Genomic DNA, 15,321 nt, shown 5'->3' on the forward strand with positions numbered 1-15,321 from the left:
TAACCTTGAAGTTACAGATCTGCTCAGGAGCAGCAGTAAGAAATGAGAAATGCACTCAGACATCGGAGGGGACATAATTTTCTTTTAGACAGTGCGACCCAGTGTATTAGGGTCAAATGAAACACAAAGCCAGACGGACAATTTAAGGGCTAAAGCCTGTACCAGATAAAGCATCAAGACTGGTGGTTCACGATGAGCTTGAGAGAAGGCAGCGTTCGAGTATGAGAAATGAGGCATGGCTGGCAGGATGATGGAGTGATTAAGGTAGAATCCCGATACCATGACGAAGGAAGAGAGGATGAGCCTCTGAGTGCAACCCTATCCTTGTGGAAATCTCCATAGGAAGGGGTGAGCAGCTTCTCAAGTTTCTAAAGTCTTTCAGACATAACAGCTCTCAGCCCTTACTCTCTGGTAAAGGCATCAACAACTACACATAGATTCTGGCAATTTAACTGCCCATCAGGACATGAGAAAAGAGCAGGCCCCACCAACCGTTCATATCAACGACACAAGGCAAATTTACCTTACAGGCCTCTGAGTGCTGGGCAAAAAATCCCCTAAACCAGGGATCTGGTGAGAAGTCAGCCTTGGAAAAACATCAAAGAGCACTGTGGTCAGGCACAGGCAGAACCCACATTCCAAGTCGATGACAGACTTCTTTAACAGATAAATCTTACGGGAGGGGGGTGGGAAGGAAGAGGTGAGGAAGTGAAGCAGAAAGAGGACCAAAAAACTCCACTCGTTATAAAGGTTTTTAGAAAAAATATGTAAGAAACTGTAAGTCCCCAGAAGTTAGAGAAGCCATTAGAGAAAACTGGGGCAATCCAGAACAGAGGGAATGGTTAGCTATTTCCATTTGTCAATCCTGGATTCACAGAATCGCCCACATAGGGTTTCTGGGTTCTGTTTGTCCAGTTCAGGCTCTGCTCTAGTCCCTCCAGTCACTACTTGGCAATGCCAGCTGTCTTGGTGGCTTTTCTTAGATCTTGGTGTAGCACATTTTATTTTCATCACTACTTACGAGCAAAAGTATATATACAACAAAATTCTAAATCTTTCTCTGAGCTTGCTTTGTTATTTTTAAAAAAGTAATGAAGAACCAAATGGTAAACTGCCTCACTGAACCACCCACTGAACTATCTGGAGGTGGTAGTCAGGCTAAATGTCAAAACACATCATCAGTGAGCTCTCTCTTCATTTTAGAGTTTCTTTTTTCTTCCCCCACCCCAAAGATTTTATATGTACATAATCTCTACACCCAACGTGGGGCTCAAACTTACAACCCCAAGATAAAGAGTCTCATGCTTTACCGACTGAGCCAACAAGGCACCCCTATTATAGAGTTCCAATATAAAATCTGTAAGCCCAGTAAGAAGGTAAAATTCTCCAGAAAGAAAGACTCCAGAAAGAGGGGAAAGGAATGAGGGCATAGGCAAAGCTCCGTATCACATGTATTAATTAAATATGCTGCTGATGGGTGACTTCAGTTGGCCCAGGCTTGAGAAATTCCCATTTGTCCCCAAAGGGCTTTGGGAAAGTTAGTGGCTTAAGTGAAGATTTGATTGTCAGCTGCAGCACTGTCTTCAAGGCATCCTCTATATAGCCTTATTGTAATAAATAAAACAGATGAAAAGAAACCAAATTTACAGAACCGTTTTTTTTTTTTAAAGATTTTATTTATTTATTTGACAGAGAGAGATCACAGGTAGGCAGAGAGGCAGGCAGAGAGAGAGGAGGAAGCAGGCTCCCTGCTGAGCAGAGAGCCCGATGCGGGGCTCGATCCCAGGACCCTGAGATCATGACCTGAGCCGAAGGCAGCGGCTTAACCCACTGAGCCACCCAGGCGCCCCTACAGAACCGTTTTAATCTGGTCTGTATTCTTTGTTCTTTATGGATCTAGAAGCACCAATGATTTTAAGTTTGTAACACATTCAGCATAAAACTAAAATACCCTCCATAAAGATGTTTTCTTCCACTAGATTTATGATTTCCAAAGTATTAGCCATGTGGCATTTTAACAAAAACACGGCATAGAGATACACATTACAGCTGTCCTGGCTGTCTCAGGTTTTGTTAAATGGCCTGATAACTATCACCCCACCTCCACCAAAAGCCCATGAGCACCCAATTCAAGAGGAGTTAAAAGCTTTTTAAATGTCTATTTAAGAGACTGGATTAAGAAAGAGTTGAGGAGGAAGATTAACTGTGGTCGTTAACACCCGTATCATTAACAAGCCACATATAGACAACACAAACTTTATTAATAGAAAGGAGTGTGGAGAGAGGAACTGCTCTCCGTTTGACTAGCGCAACTCCAGTTTGTGAATCTTTAAAAATCAGGCCAAGGCACTGCCTCATCCAGTCACAGAATTATTCGGGGGCAAAGTATCCTGTTTGTTGATTATCTAAACCTCCTGCTCCAGTGAGCAAGGGAGTAAAGGGCCTTTTGTTCTTTTAGATTAAAACATATACATTATAAATAGAGATAAAGGCTGCCTTATAAATTTTACTCAGCTGTAGTCTCCTCCAAGCTCTGATCACCATTTAAAAAAAAAAAAAAAAAAAAAGAATGTGTACGATAGCAATTCTCAGAACTGCTTGAAGTTATCAGTCTAGTTCACTGGCATATTTGTAAGTAACACACAAATTCTTGATATCTCATTACAAGATCACAATCCCACAAAATAATTTTACATGGTATTTTTTTTTCCTTTATTAAAATCTACTGAATTTCTTCTCTCAAGTGTCAGTCCTCTTTAAATTTAGTTAGGCCACACCTAAACCCATCACTGGGCAAGGTTAGATATGCAATTGTTCCAAGATTTATGAGAAAGTAGAATTTGGCACCACTATGGGCAAATGTCTTCCAGATGGTGCTTTCCAACAACTCTGTCCTTGTAATGTACTGAACTCCCCTTAAGGCACCACAGTCCCAGGTGGGTGTTACTCTGACACCCACTCCTCTCTTAATTAAATGGAATAAAGCATGAACTAGTAGATCCAGTCACCTTTCATGACGAACCTAGCAATTTCACCATAAATAAATCTTAAGAAAAATGGGTTATAGCAATGTTGGAGTAGTTACTATGAATCTTGGGTTCTTACATACTCTACTTTGGCAGAGCATATTCACAAAACATGGAAGGGTTAAAGGAGAACTGAAGTATCCACCCCCAACTAAAGTAACAGTCATATTTTTCAAACAGCCATAAAATTAAGACACGGTGCTTATCTGGCATCATCCAGCTTGCACAGATTTTGGACATCAGCAGCTTAAGGGTTACCAAGACCCCTTCAGGTTATTCTAACAAATCCTCTATTTTAAGAAAAAGCCTCTGCTATTACCAGACAATTTATACTCTCTCCTAGCCTTAGTTTAGAGAAGACATTCAAGAGACATAAAAATTAATTTGCATAACCATAAACTAAAAACTCTAAAATATCTCTAATTTAACTGTTGAGATGCGATTATAATTTAAGTCAATATGCTAAAATCTGATTAATACATGCTGACAAAAAGGAGTTTTTATATAATTGGAGTTAGAACCGTATCTCAGACTGTAAAACTTCATGGAGTAAAAGCATTCCTTCAACATATGGCATAATTTTGTGCTTTGCCATTACCTTGGTATATTAGCAACATGAATTATATTGAAGTCATAGCCTACAATTTAGATAAATAAAATCAAGGCAGTATTGAACTTTTTCCCATCCATGCAACAGTATCCTTGGCAGCTCCTTGGCCATCTATTATGATCCTGACCAATTTCTCTCCGTGGCAATTTAAAAGCTGTAAAAAAATACATAATGGGTGATGACAGGAGAAACAAACCCACACCAGAAATTATTGAACCTTGTAGGTCTTTGCAAGTGTCTCTATTGACATTTAAGTGTGAGTTACTATGCCACAATATCATAAAAGTGTGTTTTACACTTCAGATATATTGATAGTTAAGAAAGGCCACCACCAGATTAACGGCTAAAAGGGATAGCCAATCTCAGACCACCCAGCTCTTCCACTGAGCATTCTGATGTGTTCCTTAAACCAAATAAGATGTTTCTTTTTATCCAGTTCCAACTGCAATCCTAATTTAAATCCTATGCCGAAGGGATGATTAATATTGCAATTCTGATCCTCGTTCTGCCATATTTATTGAGGGCTTGATAAGTGTCAAGCATTGCATGGGCAGAGTCTAACCCAGTCTTCAATTTAAGGGCTGAGGATTTTAAGTTTCTCCTTGAAGTCAGCACTGGTTAGTCCTGTCCCCAAAGGCTGTTACAAAAAAGCTACTGAAGGGGCAGCTTGTTAGCAGTAGTAATATGAGGACTAGGAATAAAGAGATGTGGTCCTCTCCCAGTTTGATAACTTAAAGGTCAAACTAAACAGTTCAGTTCATCTTAACGGTGTTATTTGCCCTACTTACTTCATAGGTCTGCTGCAAAGGGAAGAAAAAAAACCTGGACAACACTTTTAAAAATATAAATGGGGTGTCTGGCTGGCTCAGTTGGTAGAGCATGTGACTCATGATCTCAGGGTTGAGTTTGAGCCCCACCTTGGGTGTATAGATTAAGAACAAAAACTTGAGGGCGCCTGGGTGGCTCAGTGGGTTAAGTCACTGCCTTCGGCTCAGGTCATGATCTCAGGCTCCTGGGATCAAGTCCCGCATTGGGCTCTCTGCTCAGCAGGGAGCCTGCTTCCCTCTCTGCCTGCCTCTCCATCTACTTGTGATTTCTCTCTGTCAAATAAATAAATAAAATCTTTAAAAAAAAAAAAAGAATAAAATCTTGATGGGGTGCCTGGGTGGCTCAGATGGTTAGGCATTTGCATTCAGCTCAGGTCATGATCCCAGAGTCCTGATATCGAGCCCCACACTGGGCTCCCTGCTCAGCGGAGAGCCTGCTTCGCCTTCTCCCTCTGCTGCTCCCATTGCTTGTGTTCCCTCTCTTGCTATCTTACTCTGTCAAATGAATAAATAAAATCTCTTAAAAAAAAGAAAAAGAATAAAATCTTGGAGACTTTGTAGCTCAGTCTTTAAGCGGCTGCCTTTGGCTCAGGTCATGATCCCAGTGTCTTGGGATTGATACGTCAGGCTCCCTGCTCAGTGGGGAGCCTGCTTCTCCCTCTCCCACTCCCTTTGCTTGTCTCCCCTCTCTCAAGGTCTCTATCCCTCTTTGTGTCATATAAATAAATAAAATCTTAAAAAAAAAAAAAAAAAGAATAAAATCTTGGGGCACCTCGGTGGCTCAGTTGGTTTAGCGTCTGACTCTTGATTTTGATCTCAGGGTCTGGGGATAGAGCCCCGAATCAGGTTCCATGCTCAGAAGGGAGTGTGCTTGAGATTCTTTCTCTCCCTCTCCCTCTGTGCTCCCCTGCCCCATAGGCTCATTCTCTCTCTAGAATAAATAAATCTTCGGGAAAAAAATCTTAAATATTTATATAAATGTACACACACACAGAAATAGAAGCTTGCCTGATAACAGATGATGTTAAAAATAATGAATGCTGGGGCACCTGGGTGGCTCAGTAGGTTAAAGCCTCTGCCTTTGACTCAGGTCATGATTCCAGGGTCCTGGGATTGAGGCCCACATCGGGCTCTCTGCTTAGCAGGGAGCCTGCTTCCTCCTTTCTCTCTGCCTGCCTCTCTGCCTACTAGTAATCTGTCAAATAAATAAACTCTTTAAAAAAAAAATGAATGCTTTGGTAATTGTTCCTCTCTCACCTATTTTCTGGAAGAGTTTGTAGAATTGATATTACCTCTTCCTTAAAGGAAGGGGGATGGGGGGAAGGTCTGGTGAAACCTGCCAGTGAAGCCATTCAAACCTGGAGCTTTCACTGGGGGGGAACACTTTCAACTACAAATGTTACTTCTTTAATAAATATGGAGCTAGTGAGGTTCTGTATTTCTTCTGAAGTGAACTTTGGCAGTTTACTTTTCAAGGACATGATTCAATTCATCTAAGACACTGAATGCACTGGCATAATTGTTCATAATAGTCCCTTAGTACTTTTTCACTGTCTCTAGGATCGGTAGTGATATTCCTTCTCTTATTCCTGATATTGGTCATTTGTGTCTCCTCCCCACCCCCAATCAGACTTGCTTGGTTTATTAATTTTATTGATCTTTTCCAAAACCAACTTTCGAAAGTTGCTCAAGTTTCCCAGGCTCCTGGGGTTGAGCCCCACATCTGGCTCCCTGTTGAACAGGGAGCCTGCTTCTCCCTCTCCCACTGTCCCTGCTTGTGTTCCCTCACTGTGTTTCTCTCTGTCAAATAAATAAATAAAATCTTTTAAAAAATTAAAAATAAATAAAAAAAACCCAACTTTGATTTTCATTGATTTTCTCTATTTTTGTTTTATACTTTACCAACTACCTTCTGTTTTTATCTTTAGTATTTTCTTTCTTCTGCTAAATTTGAATTTAACTTACTCTTTTTTTCCTAGGTTCTTAAGGTAGAAATGTAGGTCACTGACTAGATCTTTCTGCTTTTTATCTGAAGCATTTAATACTATAAAATTCCCTTTAAGCATTGTCTTAGTTATATCCCACAAATTTTAAGGTCATGTCATCGTTTTTATTCAGTTCAAAATTTTTCCTAATTTTGTGATGTCTTTGATCCATGGGTTACATAGAAGCGTGTTAATATAGTTATAATGTATATATTTCAATTCCACTGTTTTTCTTTCATTTATTTTCAAGTTTTATTATTAGTTATGTAAAATTTAGGGTTCTTGTGTCTTCGCAATGAATTGATCCCTTTATCATCTAATCAGGCTTTGGCTATCTGCCCTACCTAACCTCATGTCTGTTAGGGGAAAAAAACAAAAAAACTCTTTGGAAAGTATACGGCAAACAGAAGGTAAGATATCTGATAACAGAGGAAGTTAAAATAACTTTTTAATAAATTTTCTGAACTATCTCTAAGTTATATCTATGCTTGTCTCCAAGTACTCATATAAATGCAGTTTGCCAATGTTTTATCAGATCCCTAGATATAATTTATTGTTGTGAAATACTGAACAAATTAGCAGTATATTACCCTCCACAACTCCCTGTGAGGTAAGTGAGTCTTACTGATTTAGGGATGAGAAAGAAGGTACATGGAGTTCAAGGATCTGTCACAGAAACCAAACCTAAGATAGATTTCCCAGCCTGTTGGTTGACCTCTTTAGCAGGGCACTTTATTCCGACATAATTATGCCTGCTGACTCAGATATGAACTTGCTTTATTCTAAGAAATGAAGATTATAATCAGAGAAAAACTTGAATTCAATTTGGTTCCTCCTCCTCTCCATGTAATAATAAGAGTGTACTAAAAATTTGACCTTTGAATAGTGCCTTCAACAACACCCTCTCAATCCCACATTTTCTAAGTGTTGTTTCTAGCAATGGAGTATGATCGAACAGGCACTCAGTTAAGTCTGAAGAGTATGACTGCATGTGAAAAATTGTAGAACCAGCTTCACAATCTAGTTTCATGAAGAAAAATCTGTCAGTGTTTTTGACAAACTACTCTTCCTGGAAAGGAAATCCAGACTATACAGTCCACAGCCTCAGTAGGATGAGTGTGAAAAACGGCCCAACCTGTCCATTAATACCTTTTTTTTTTGAAAACCACACACAATTAACAAATTTGTTACCTTATGTTAATACCCCAAGGATTTGACAGCCAACCAACAAGTCAATCATCTATCCCTCAAATCCTAGGCAAAGGCCTCCACTGGCCCAAAATACTAGAATGAGTTCTTTGCTCACATTTAAAATCACTGGCTTCTGGGGCGCCTGGGTGGCTCAGTGGGTTAAGCCTCTGCCTTCCGCTCAGGTCATGATCCCAGGGGCCTGGGATCGAGTCCCGCATGGGGCTCTCTGCTCAGCAGGGAGCCTGCTTCTCCTCATCTCTCTGTCTGTCTCTCTGCCTATTTGTGATCTCTCTCTCTGTCAAATAAATAAATAAAATCTTAAAAAAATAAAAATAAAAAAAAAATAAAATCACTGGCTTCAAAAAACAAACTCCAAGACAATTCAGGAGTCATTTCATCAAAGTCTTTGGTCTAGAAAACTGTTGGCAATCACCTATCCAATTCTTTCCATGTAAGATGAAGAAACTAGGGACCAAGGAGGGCAAATGGCTCAACCAAGGTTCTATCAGTAGTTAATGACAGAAGAGGGAAAAGAATCTAGGTTTCCTGAGCTTTTTTTCCCACTTGCCTCTCATTTTTCAAATAACTTTTTCTTGGAGCACCTAGGTGACTCAGTCGGTTAAGCGTCCAATTCTTGATTTCAGCTCAGGTCATGATCTCAGGGTAGTGAGATAGAGCCCAGGGTCAGGTTCCACGATGGGTATGAAACTGCTTAAGATTCTCTCTCTCCCTTGCCCCTCTTCTCTCTCAAAAATAAATAAGTAACTTTTTCTTGGGGTGTGTGTGTGGCTCAATCATGTCTCCAGCTCAGGTCTTGATCCTGGGGTTGTGGGATCAAGCCCCACATCCAGCTCCAGCCTGCTTCTCCCTCTCCCTCTCCCACTAACCCCTGCTTGTGTGTGTGCTAGTGGAGTAAGTAAAATAAAATCTTTAAAAATAATTTTTTCTTGGGGCACCTGGGTGGCTCAGTGGGTTAAAACCTCTGCCTTCAGCTCAGGTCATGATCCCAGGGTCCTGGGATAGAGCCCTGCATCGGACTCTCTGCTCAGCAAGGGGCCTGCGTCCCCCCCACCCCCTCCCCCCACCTGCTTCTCTGCCTACTGTGATCTCTGTCTGTCAAATAAATAAAGTCTTTTAAAAAATAATAATTTTTTCTTGAAACCAAAAAGACAAATCACTTAAAGAACTTTTTCCTTATTTTAGAAAATTTTACTTATTGGAGAGAAGGAAAGTGTGAGCACACAGTGCACAAGTGGACATGAGCTAGAGGGAGAGAATGTGAAACAGATTCCCACTCAGGACTCCTTCACAAGACTCCAGATCATGAAAACCAAGAGTCGGCAGTCTAACCGACTGACTAAGCCAGCCAGGTGCCCTATAACTTTTTATTTTGTGAACTAGGTAAAATTTATGGATAAGGGTTAGAGAACAAGGGTGTAGTGGCCTGCATGGTGCCCCCCACAAAAGATAACCAAGTCCTAATCTCTTGAAATTATGAACATTACTTTATATGGCAAAAGATGCGAAAGGAAAAATGTATCCTAGAGTATCTGGTTGGCTCTTAAACACAATCACATCCATCCTTATGACAGGCAGAGACACAGAGAAGACAAAGAAGAGAAAGCAGGGAGAGGTGAGGCTGACAGCCACCAGAAGCTGGAAGAGGCAATTAAGGGACTCTACTTTAGGGCCTCCAGAGGGAGCTCAACACCTTTATTACAGACTTCTGACCTCCAGAATTTTAAGTATAAATACCTGTTGTTTGAAGCCACTAAGTCTGCAGTAATTTGGGCTAGCAGCCACAGGAGACTATTACACAGGGGACATAAAATTTTTTAAAAATCATAAACTGGATATATATAAACCCAATTACTAATCCAAAAAGAATTGTACTTCAAGTAACCCAAAGAATGCCTAAAACCTTTAAATTCCTCATTTCAAAGGGTAAACTGAGGCAAACAGAGAATGTAACTTACCCCACAAAATACTGGCAGATCAGGAAGACAAACTCCGCAAGGTCTAATATTTACATAGCTGCTAACAAGAACAGTGTAGGTTTTTCCCCAAACATGTTAGCTGATAGAGCTCCTGGACAGACTAAACATAGGCACCAGTTGTCACTGTGGGTGTTCTGCCAACACAAGTGTAAAGTTGTCATCAGAAATGAATATGTGGCTTCGAGTAGCTTACAGAAATTCAACAAAGCTGTATCTTGGATTCTGCACAAGCCAACTCTTCTCAGGATGACCTGGACTCTTTCCCATTAGTACAATGATCAGCTAAAAGGCATCCTTTATAAGGAGGAAAGAAAATCAAATTTTATGTCAGAGAAAAAAGATTTAATTGCTCAGAATTCAAGTTCATGAATAATGTGTAAATAGCAGCCATACTGAGTCAGTTACAAGTGGCATCTCACATTGTAATTTACTACTTTTTTTTTTTAAGATTTTTATTTATTTATTTGACAGAGGGAGAAGAAGGGAGAGAAAGGGAGACAGCAAGAACAAGCAAGGGGAATGGTAGGCAAAGGAGAAGCAGGCTCCCATCTTAGTAAGGAGCCCAATGTGGGGCTCGATACCAGGAGACTGGGATCATGACCTGCGCCAAAGGCAACCGCTTAACTGACTGAGCTACCCAGGAGCCCCTGTAATCTACTACTTCTAAAATCAATATCCACAGCACACAGCTTTAATCCAATTTCACGTAAAGTAACTGAAAATAAAAACAGACAAAGCAAGGGGTGCCTGGGTGGCTCAGTGGGTTAAAGCCTCTGCCTTCGGCTCAGGTCATGATCCCAGGGTTCTGGGATTGAACCCTCCATCGGGCTCTCGGGCTCTCTGCTCAGCAGGGAGCCTGTTTCCTCCCCTCTCTCTGCCTGCCTCTCTGCCTACCTATGATCTGTCTGTCAAATAAATAAATATTAAAAAAAAAAAACTACCAAAACCTTCCCAGATATATAAAAATCCAGCCACTGCAGAGTAATGTTCTCTTTTTCCTTTTTTGCCCCAACCATTATCCTGCTCACCTACTATCCAGATAGCTGTCTTACTGGTTTTCAGACAGACCAGTGAAGATGTGTTATGTTCCCTTTTAGTAAACACTAATCCTTTTAGGTTTGGCAGTAATAATATATCCTTTAAAAAAAAAAAAAAAGACTTTACTTATTCATTTGAGAGAGAGAGAGAGAGAGAGAACATGAACAGGGGAGAGAGGAAGGAAGAGGGGAAAGCACACTCAGCAGGGAGCCTGATGTGGGGCTCAATCCCAGGACCCCAGGATCACAACATGAGCTGAAGACAATCTGAGCCACCCAGGTGTCCCAGCAATAATATAATATATCCTTAAGTTGTAAGCACAAGTACTTGAAATTTAATTTTGTAACAAAGGCTAAACATCTGGTCTTGTTAACAGACCAGTATAAATGAACCAAACCAGGTTCTCCAAAGGCAAGTCAGTCAGTCCAAACTTAAGATTTTCAATATACCTGGGTAGCTCAGTCAGTTAAGCATTCAACTTCTGATTTTGGCTCGGGTCATGATCTCAGGGTCCTGGGATTAAGCCCCGCATCTGGATCTAAGAATTCTCTCCCTCTCCTACTCTCTGCCCCCACCAGCCCCTGACTCCTGCACACAAGCGTGCACATTCTCCCTCTCTCAAATACAGTAAATCTTTTTTTTCTTTTTAAGATTATTTATTTCACAGAGAGAGAAAGATCACAAGTAGGCAGTGAGGCAGACTGGGGGTGAGGGGAAGCAGGCTCGCTGCTGAGCAGAGAGCCTGATGCAGGACTCAATCCCAGGCTTGATCCCAGGACCCCGAGATCATGACCTGAGCTGAAGGCAGAGGCTTAACCCACTGAGCCACCCACGCACCTCTCAAATAAAGTAAATCTTAAGGGGAAAAAAAAAAGTTTTCAATGTGATAGTCTCAGAATATCAATGAAAAATTAACCCACTAAAATTTCCCTACCAGAGAGAAATGTTCATCAGACCTCTTAACTCTAACGCTGTAAGAGAATTCACAAAAAAGCAATGTGTACTTGCATACCATAGTAAACCAAGAAGCTTATGTTGAAATCTTTCAAATTAAAATAATCAAATAAAGGGTCAAGGTTAATTTGTTTATAAATCCAAGGAGCTGGGGCTAGAGATGGGTGGAATCCATTCAGAGTACTCTAAGACGAAATGATTTACCTATTCTTCAGATCAGTTTTCTTTTTTCTTTTTTCCCCTATCTGTGGTCTAAACACAGCTAGAGATGGGTGGAATCCATTCAGAGTACTCTAAGACGACATGATTTACCTATTCTTCAGATCAGTTTTCTTTTTTCCCCTATCTGTGGTCTAAACACAGCCACGAAACCACCAAAAACCGACCTGCATTTTTAAAAAAATGAAAGAGTACTGTAGATGAGAAAGTACCAGACTGCTTTGCACATATATTCATATAGTGAAACTTATTTCCATATGTGTACGGGGTCAATGTAAATGTGTATCTTAGCAAGGGTCAAGATCAAAAGTCTGAGACACATTTATCCAAAAGAATTCCAGGAAAGGAAAGGCTTAAAGGAGGAGAAAATCTAATAAGCATCTAATGCAAAGTCCACCTCTATCCAAAACACATTTGCCATTATTTTAGGCAGCCAAACAAACACAGGATGCAATCGTGTTTAGAGTGCAAGAAATGGTAAAAACTTAATTAAATTCTCCTTTTATCCAATGGAGTGATGATCTCTCTACTTCTGAAGAGATAACCGTTAAATGGATTTAGTGATCCATTTATCAAAGGCTACTTCCTAGACACTTCACCCATCTTCTCCCTCCAATTTCCAATTACTAAAATAAAAGATTTTGACAAGATAATCAACTCCAGTATCTGTCATGTTATTTATTTTTATAAGTTTATTTAAGTAATTTCTACACCCAATGTGGGGCTTAAACCTATGACCCAGAGATCAAGAATCACATGTTCCTCCACTGAGCCATGCAGGAACCCCCAGCATCTGTCACTTTAAATCAATGGTTTTCTTCTCTCTCTCTCTCTTTTTTTAGTAATCTCCACACCTAACATGAGGCTTGAAGTCACCACCCTGAGATCAAGAGTCACATGCTCCCCCAACCAAGCCAGCCAAGCGCCCCTACATCAATAGTTTTTGAGTGATTTTGCACCACCACCACTGACACCCCGAGGGCATCTGGCAACGTGTAGAGGCATTCTAATAAGTCACAAATGGGGGTGAGGGAAGAGGTGAGAGGCATATATTAGCTCAAAACATCAATAATGCTGCAAGAAACCCTATAGATCAAGACTGTATTCCTTTTGAACCTAAATAAATTAGGGACAAATAACCTTAACCTAGAGTCCTTTAGTTCTTATAAACTCAGCAGAAGCAGCTGCATTATTAGCATACCTACAAACAGTTTTTAATGATACGAAACTGATTTGTCCTCTTGCAAGTGTCAGAGATCACAGAAATCTCTCCTCTGTTCATTTTAAGAGCAAGTAAAACTAACTTTCTTTTGTACAATGTCACAAAGGTCTGTAATCAGAAGTGTACTTCAGGGGCACCTGGGTGGCTCAGTGGGTTAAGCCACTGCCTTCGGCTCAGGTCATGATCTCAGGGTCCTGGGATCGAGTCCCGCATCGGGCTCTCTGCTCAGCAGGGAGCCTGCTTCCCTCTCTCTCTCTCTGCCTGCCTCTCCATCTACTTGTGATTTCTCTCTGTCAAATAAATAAATAAAATTTAAAAAAAAAAAAAAAAAAAAGAAGTGTACTTCATATATAGTTGAACTTACAGTATTTAAACATTTTTCTATTAACTTTAAGTCAGTGAACAAGAGAGCAATTTAGGTTCTGACAAAGCCATCATGTAATGAAAATTTCTTTATTTTTATAAAACATCTTCAAATCAGCTCAGTGGTTGTTACCAACAGGTGATTACAATGTCTGTAAAACACTTTGAAGGAAATATAATCAAGGCAATGGAATAATCCAGGTGATGGCTGACTCCTCCTGTCCCTACCACCCTAAATACCACCCTTGTTAAGCAACTTATCAAAATTCAGGCATCCTTAAAGGAAGGGCAGAAAGAAGGCTTAGAAACTCTCTTTAAAGGTGTAAAGTTCCTCAAAGAAGAGACTAAGATAAAAGCACTGAGACACAAATATTGCTTATAAAGTCCTTAGCACAATGTCCCCCTAGCAGGTACTAAATACACACAAAAAAATTATCTTTAAAAATTTGTATTTTTATCCAGAGGATCACTTTAGTTCTTTGGAAAAACAGCACCTTCTCCAGGTGTAAGGATAAAAAAGAATATGAGAAGCAGGTGATTATGACTGGAAACACAAAAACTGACTTTTTCATTTTTATACACAAATTACAATCCCTGAAAGACTTAAACATTAGAGATCCAACGCCCTAGATCTCAGTCTCTCCCTAAAGATAACACACTTTAGTGTGTAGACTTCCAAAACTTTTTCTATGGATTTACAAATATCTATTTGTCCGTAGAAACATGCATCATTATGTAGATTTTTCTTGGGCGCCTTTCCACGACACTAGAGATTTATCCTTTTGGTTCAAACATTGCAAGTCAGTCGTCCTAAAGAAGTGAGTTCCCAAAGACCTATCCTGCCCCTCTCTAAACCAAAAAACTGAGGGTTGCTGGATGATGCACAATGGGGGAGTGTATGTGCTATGACGAGTGCTGTGAATTGTTCACACACCTGTATCCCTGAAACAAATACATTATATGTTAATTAAAAAAAAAAAACCTAAAAAAGTGTGAAGTGGTGAGAAGTAACGATATGGGGGGGGGGGGATGCCAAATTCGAAGCAACACAGGAGCAAACTTATAGTTTCCCTACCAGAAAGCTATGTGGATGGGAGCCTAAAAGACTTCGTTAGAGAAGTCACTGTGAATAAAATACGTGCCCGCCGCGCCATCACAGACATTGAATCCTCGTCACAACCCCAAATTTAAGACCTTCCTCTTCTAGAACGCTGATTGGACGACCTGCGCGAGCGCTTTCCGTAGGGTACCCGCCTACTGGCTCCAAATTTGGTCCATCCATTTAGCCGCCCGACTCCGGCATTCCCCATTGGAGTCAACCCGCTGCCTCTTGGAGGAGCCCAACCTACCGCGCGCTCCGTGCTCATTGGCTTAGGGAGACGCTGCTCAGGAGCGGAAAACCCGCCTCCCACATTCCGATGGCCCAAGGACCGATCAGTCGGCAGCTAAAAGTAGAGCCAATTGGCCCATACAGAAGCCAGTCAAACTCTCCGGCTGCAACGCTCCACAGAACTTACAGGAATAAAACATCCCGCCCCTGTTCTTCCATTGGTTGGCCGAACCCACCGCTCCCCCTTCACTAGCCCCCACCCCGCGGTCCATTCATTTCACACAATAACGGACCCAATTGGAGTCAGTTCAAGACCTAGTATGGGTAGGCAAGACTATCCGCCACTTACCCGGAATCGAGACCGATCACTCACGCTAATGTCTTCCCTGATCCTCTGTGGTGAGGCCGGACCACAAGACACCACGGCCGCCGCCTTCTGCGCAACGCCAACCGCCCGCCAAAACGGATCCTTCCTTGCGCCTGCGCGACCAATCCTGGGACTGAACCCTTTCTCCGCCCATTACGCCTGCGCAAAACGAGGCACAACTCCCGCCACTAC

General features: G+C 41.1%; 1 protein-coding gene across 2 annotated transcripts in view; it reads right to left on the reverse strand.

Annotated features, from left to right (window-relative positions):
• CBX5 (chromobox 5) overlaps positions 1–15,275 on the reverse strand; it is a 38,050-nt gene extending 22,775 nt beyond the window's left edge. For both annotated transcript variants that reach the window (XM_082741583.1, XM_082741580.1), the window contains exon 1: positions 15,112–15,275. The gene's annotated coding sequence lies outside the window, so the exon portion shown is untranslated. The remainder of the gene's footprint in view (positions 1–15,111) is intronic.
• Positions 15,276–15,321: the final 46 nt, after the last annotated feature.

The sequence above is a fragment of the Mustela nivalis genome (genome assembly GCF_964662115.1).
Source record: "Mustela nivalis genome assembly, chromosome: 7".
Classification (NCBI taxonomy): domain Eukaryota; kingdom Metazoa; phylum Chordata; class Mammalia; order Carnivora; family Mustelidae; genus Mustela; species Mustela nivalis.